Below are 7,031 nucleotides of genomic sequence, written 5' to 3' on the forward strand. Positions count from 1 at the left end.
GCTGATAATTTTGTGTGCCACTTAAAATCTGAGCAAGTCAAGTATTCCTGACACCACGCAAAGCCCTTTAGAAAATTCTCACATCGTGCAGGGAAAGCTTTTGCACAGACCTTTGCAGAAGATGCAGCTTGAGCGCATGCTTTCATTAATAAAGGAAAAAGTATTCTGACTCTAAATTTCAGGCCTCATCATATCTAAGTGTGTTCTTAATTTTCCCCTTCAAGACTATATTCTACACTTTCTCTTTAACATTTTGAAGGGAATATTTGAGATTTGGTCCTTGACGAGTCAGACTTGGACTTGGTTCATCTACAGTCGGGTGGGGAAAAAAGCAAACCAGACACAATATAACTTCCTTTAATTTATTCTCTGGTTGTCGAAAGTGTAAAAAGAAGTCTCAAACAGCGTGAGCTTCGTTTTTCTCTAGCAGAAAGCAGAGCAGTTCATTAGCCTTATCTCAGTTAAATTTGCCCACATGGAACAGCATGGGGAAATCAAGCCTGGAATCCATTGGAGTTGGGCTTGGCAGGATTTGGTTGTTCATTAATTATGCTTTGTAATGAGCATTTCTGTGGAACATTATTATTACATTGGTGTGATAATGGCTGCTTATTTTACAGCAACACAAAAATATCCATCCCGGTCCTTTTCTAATGTCATTGGGTGGAACATTTAATCAAGCTGTCAGGGTATTGAAAATAAGTTTCCTTTTTCTCCTTGAAACATAGAGGCCTGGGGAATATCTATTAGGCCCCTAATTGATTGCAAACTCATGGCCTGAGTCACATCTCAATCTTTCCAGCTTCTTTCTCCTCACTCTGCTTTCCTTCAGCCTGGCTTGTTAGTGTGCACAGTGTCATAACATGCATGGCTGTGGCTGGTTTTGTGGAGGGTGAAGAGCAATAATTTAATCATTAGACTGGGAAGGTTTCAAACAGGAACTGTGAGTTCACAAGGACACCGTATATAAGGAGGTGTGGATGAATGTGCTTCTTTGAGAAGGATAAACAAATGTCGCTCACATTCGCTGAGAAATTACATTTAAATTCATGTATTTTATTTAACAGCAGTACAGTGGGTAGTACCGTTACCTGGGTGTGAACCTGAACCTGGGGCACTAAACTGTGGAGTGCTTTCCCCGCTGTAGTGGGCGTTTATTTCTGCAGGAGTTCATACATTATGTGACATGCATGTTAGGTGAAGTTAGTGGCTTCAAATCAGAAGTCTGTATGAATGCGAGGATGATGACTTGATGGGCATCTTGTCCTGGGTGTACTCTGCCTTGTGTCCAGTGTCAGCTGGGGCGGCCACCAGCCCTTCTAAGGACTGGTGAAGAGTTAGATGATATGAAAACTGCGTCAGTTAAAGTTGCATTTTTAATAGATGTTGCCCTGTGTGCATTTTGGTGATTAGCCAGACGTATTTTTTTCGTAAGTCTTTCAGGCATGATGGGAGAGAGAGATGAAGTGTAAGAGAGCCAAAGTAATGAAAGGCAGGGAGAGAGAAGGCTGCAGAGGGTGATGATGGAAGAAGGAGTGATGGGAGAGCGATGAAGGGCGTGAAAGCTGGACTTAAATAACAATAAAGGAAGCAAAAGCGACGATAATGACAAACAATTATTAATTTATTCGTTGCAAGTCATCACCCCACATAATATATAATTACAACTTGAGCTCTGAAAGACTTTTAATAACTGGCTGAACATAAATAATACACAGTATGCAAGTAAGCGCTTCTCACTTATACAGTAATAAACTCTTAATATCACTGGAATGTTTAATTAATTGTTGTATGTGTAATTGCCATAGTAAATGTGTCACTGTTTTGTATTGTCCTTATTAGCAGACCTTATGTTGATACAAGTATTATGAGTTCAATCTTAAATGTTTTGACTTCTATTCTGATTGGTTATATTTTCCTGGTTGTGTGGATGCATTATCCATCCGTTTCTGCTTATTTGCCTCATGAATTAAGAACTGAAATCGAAGTAGTTCCAATTGATTTTTTCAGATTTAAAACTGCACCTGATACTACGCACAAATTAACCAACAGAGCTGGAGAAGCAGAATATCTATTTTCTTTTTTTTTCCCTCTCTGACCTGCTGCTGAGCCCACAGTTTCTACTCTGCAGGCTTAATTTTTAGCACCAAATGGAAGGAAAATTCATTTTCTTCCAAACAATGTCTTTTTTTCGAAGTTGACAGACTTACAATTTGTGATCTGTAGGCATTTGAATTAGAGGAGTGCTATTTAACTACCCGTAGAGATCATTTATAATTCGATCGAGGATTCTTAGAGACCGCAACCCATGACACACAATTTTAACACGAAGGACCCCCACAAAAAACGGAAAAACACTGATCAACTTCTTAGGGTACTCTGGGTTATTAAACTAGGTCGAGTTGAGTTACAGTTTGGATAAGCTGTTTTGCAAGAGAAGTGCCAAGCCCATTTCAGAGAACTTATGACAGCTGGTTACAGTCAGCCACACAGAAAGCCATCACCATGGTTACCGACTACTGCTTAACTGACTCAAAGTGACAGAGTGATGACATACGATGCATCTGAATTTCATCATCCGATTGGTTGATTTGAATCTCTGCTCGCTCTCTCTTAATTTGTTGTTTTAGGATATTATAAGTCTCAGTTCTATTTAGCCTTTATTGTGTGTGTACGTTTCATCTGTATTTCAGTAATGAGTTTTAGTTTTTGCATCATCTTGGGTTTTTTTTGTGTTTTTTAGTAGCAGTACTGGTCTCCTTAGTGCTTCTTTTTTGCCTGTCTTTGTCTTGTTGCATTCATGATTTAGCTACTTGATGGCCTGTTTAACTTTAAAGGTTAGTTTTCTTTCATGTCCTGTGTTAGTTTTGCTGCCCTCTCCTCCCTTATTCCTTCTATTCCTATCAATTGTATACGCCTGTGTCTCATTCCCTTCCTATTTCCTAATCATGTATTGCCTTTGTTATGCCATCTGTACTGTAACAAATTGCTGTATGAATTCTAACGTGATTTTACAGTAAGCAGGCTGTCTTTCAAAAGTACTGTTGTGGTGGACCACTAGAGGGCTCCACTCACACCCAGTGTATAGGAAGTGTGTTCCTGTGTTTTGTGGAGCGATATGCGCAGTTGATGTTGGAGACGAATAAAGAAGGAGTGAGAACTGAGAGCTCTGTGTCGTTGATGCTTACCTCCACATTGGTGACCCCTGACTCGAGCATGCAACGGGCCGTAGATAACGCAGACTCCGCTATGGATGCATCAGCGGCCGCCGGACCTCCGCCTCCTGTTGCAGCTACGTTCGCTGTGGCGCTGAAACTGCCGGACTTTTGGCTCCATGACCCCCCATCATGGTTTGTACACGTGGAGGCTCAGTTCGCCCTTCGCGGCATCTCGGCTGACGACACAAAGTATCACCATGTGGTGGCCTCGCTCGACCCGCTGGCCACCCGTCGCGCGATGGCGCTTCTCCGGGACCCACCCGCCCAAGGGAACTACGCCGCCCTCAAAGAGCTGCTTCTTCGGCGCTATGCCCTCACCGACGCCTCTGACGTGGCAGTGGGTGGGGTGTTGGAACAGCGGGTTTCAGGTCTCTGGCAACCGCTTGCCTTTTTCAGTCGTACGCTCCGGGATGCTGAACGCAAGTACAGTGTTTTTGACAGGGAGTTGCTGGCCCTGCATCTCGCGACACGACATTTTCGTTTTTTCCTCGAGGGTCGCAACTTTACTGCGTACATTGACCACAAACCTTTGACGTTTGCGATGTCCAAGGTCTCTGACCCATGGAGCGCACGCCAGCAGCGCCAGTTGGTGGCCATTTCAGAGTTTACCACAGACATTCAGCATGTGGCTGGTAAGTCCAATCACGTCGCTGACTGTCTCTCACGTGTGTTGGTTTCTCCGGTGTATGTCGGCATCGACTACGCTGCCATGGCCGCCGAGCAACGTGCTGACCCGGACGTCCTTGCCCTTCAGTCAACAAAAACGGGCCTCGTGCTGGAGGACACCCCGGTGTGGGACGGCGGTCCGCACCTTCTTTGCGACGTTTCCACCGGCCGCCCCCGCCCGGTGGTTCCCCTTTTGTGGCGTCGTCGTGTTTTTGACTCGGTGCATGCCCTCTCTCATCCCGGCGTCCGGGCCTCGGTCAAGCTGGTCAGCGCCAGGTTTGTTTGGCCGGGCCTTCACAAGCTGGTGAAAGAATGGGCGGCAGTTTGTATCCCATGCCAACGCTCGAAAATCCACCGGCACACACAGGCACCCCTCGAACCTTTCCGTGTCCCGGGTAGGCGTTTCGATCATGTTCATGTGGACCTGGTTGGTCCCTTGCCGCAGTCACAGGGTTTCACGCACCTTTTGACTGTGGTGGACCGCACAACCAGGTGGCTGGAGGCGGTACCCCTGGCGTCCACGGCAGCGGCGACGGTGGCCAGGGCATTTTTGTCAACGTGGGTTTCACGTTTCGGCCCCCCTGCTGACATTACCTCGGACAGGGGCCCCCAGTTTGTTTCCGAGCTTTGGTCTGCTATGGCTGACGGCCTGGAAGTCAAGGTCCACCGCACCACAGCATACCACCCGCAAGCTAATGGGATGTGCGAACGGTTTCACCGGTCACTTAAGGCCGCGCTCCGGGCTTCCTTAACAAGTGGCAACTGGGTCGACCGTCTTCCGTGGGTTTTGCTGGGATTGCGTAGCGCGGTTAAAGAAGACCTCGGGGTTTTCCCGGCTGAACTGGTCCTCGGCCAGCCTCTCCGGGTCCCCGGGGAATTCTTACCTGAGAGCCCTCCCCCATGTTTCGATACCTCTTTGTTGCCTTTTCGCCCCCCAAGAGACTCATTTCCTGTTCCTGGTCCTGTGCACCACTGCCTGCCTGACACTTTTGTTCCGAGTTCGTTGGACTCTGCTCATTTCGTTTTCATCAGGCACGATGCCCATAGGACTCCGCTGCGTCCACCATATGACGGGCCATACAGGGTTCTTAAACCAGGCAACAAACATTTCATTTTGGACTTTGGCGGTCGTCAGGAAGTTGTCTCTGTTGACAGACTTAAGCCTGCACATGTTATGCAAGAGGATCAGGTGGTCCCGGCCCAGGCCCCTCGCCGCGGCCGCCCACCTGCCACCGGGCTGATGGATTCTGTTTTTTCCCCCAGGAGCGACCCAAAATCAACGGAGTCCGAGTCGTCTGTAGCTTTTTCTGACCGCCAGTGCCAGCCTCGCTCCCGGGCTGGGTTGCCCTCTGTCAGTTCCCCACCCCCCCAGTTCAGCCATTCCGGCCGTTTGCTTAAGCCCCGGGTCCTGGACTAGTTCTGCTAGGTGTTCGGGGGGGGGGGGCATGTGTGGTGGACCACTAGAGGGCTCCACTCACACCCAGTGTATAGGAAGTGTGTTCCTGTGTTTTATGGCGCGATATGCGCAGTTGATGTTGGAGACGAATAAAGGAGTGAGAACTGAGAGCTCTGTGTCGTTGATGCTTACCTCCACACTGTCATATGCTGTAAATAACAATGCATTCTGGGAGCTTGTGGCAGTTTAGTTAATATAGAGCCTATAATACAAATTTTAAATTTACAAATGCATAATGGGTTTCTAACAGTCCTGAGAATTTTCAGCAGTGAGTGAAAGGTTTTCTAGTGGTTGTAAGTTTAAATTTTTTAGTCTTTATGTTTAGAAACTTTAAATTTGGCATTAAAAGCAACGTTAAACATATATCACTGCTTATCATCTGCTAGCAAGGTTAAGGTTAGCTTGATTGTTGCTAATGCAATCATTAGTGAACACTGAGGAGCTTTTGGCACTGATACATAAGGTAAGCTTTCGGTATGGATCAACATTTTGCCATTTGTGTACATAGTTTATGGTTGTACTAAAATAACGTGATGTGCTGAAAAGAATATCAAACCTTTTGTCACTATATTTATTTTAGCAGCAGTTTTTTTTAAAAAGTACATAAATTACAGTCTGGTCACTGTACAATTTAAAAGTAAAGTGCTGGAGAGCCCGCTGCCAGTATTTTACTGTCAAACCCACAAGTTTTATCTTAAAGTTTGTATTGTTGAGTAATGTTCTGATGGCTTTTGGTTTTCTGTTTGGATGTGGTTTCAGAGGTAGAGTGGGTTCTCCACCAATCATCTGTGGTGCAATCCCTGGCTCTTCCACTTTGGATGCTGAAGTGTTCTTGGGCAAAATAGTGAACCCATAATGGCACCCATCAGAGTGACTGTGCGTGTGACATTTAAAAAAGTGCTTAAAGGCATAGGATAAAGCACTGTGTGAATGTAGCTTGTAGTAAAAAGCTCTTTGAGTGCACAGAATACAAAAGGTGCTATATACTGTGAGCACAAGTACATTTACTATTCCCTTTTTGGAGCTTTTTGTATTTTTGTTGAAATTTTTCTTGCCTTGTACTCCTATTAGGTCCTCAACTCCTCACCTGTACTCACATAACTAATGTAGCTCCTAAAATTGCCTTTCAGATTTTCTACAATGCTAAATATAAACAAAAATCTAAATATGTTTGACAGGCAAAAAGCTCACAGCTGTCACTAAATGCTGCTAAATTCCTGATTGATGCACAAGAACTGCATGTCATTGTTTTTCATCATCTGAGCCCTGTCCAAGACAAACTCATGAGAAAAGCACAGAATCACAGGTTATGAAAAAAATACATCTTGATGCAGGACGCCATCAGTCACAGTAATAAGCTGCTTTAAAGAAAAAAAAAAAGACTTTCAGGACCTTTTCGCTTTGGTGCACAAGAATTCAGCTAAAAATCACTGTTATCTTCTTTCTTCTTGCAGTAAGCAAGAAGCCAGCAAGTTATTTCTTGTCAGGAGCCAAGAAATAACTATAAAGGTGGTGCATTGTCAGAGAAAGAAACACATATTTCAAGCAATTAATAGACAAACAAAGTGATAGACATTAAAAATGCTCTGTCGTGCAGACAGGAAATGTCAGTGATTTACTAGAATTCATCTGCGGCGGAATGCGTCGCGGTTTTCATTTTCAGCCTGGACAGGCAGCCTGCTGATCTGTAG

The sequence above is a fragment of the Astatotilapia calliptera genome, chromosome 8 (assembly GCF_964374335.1).
Source record: "Astatotilapia calliptera chromosome 8, fAstCal68.1, whole genome shotgun sequence".
Classification (NCBI taxonomy): Eukaryota; Metazoa; Chordata; class Actinopteri; order Cichliformes; family Cichlidae; genus Astatotilapia; species Astatotilapia calliptera.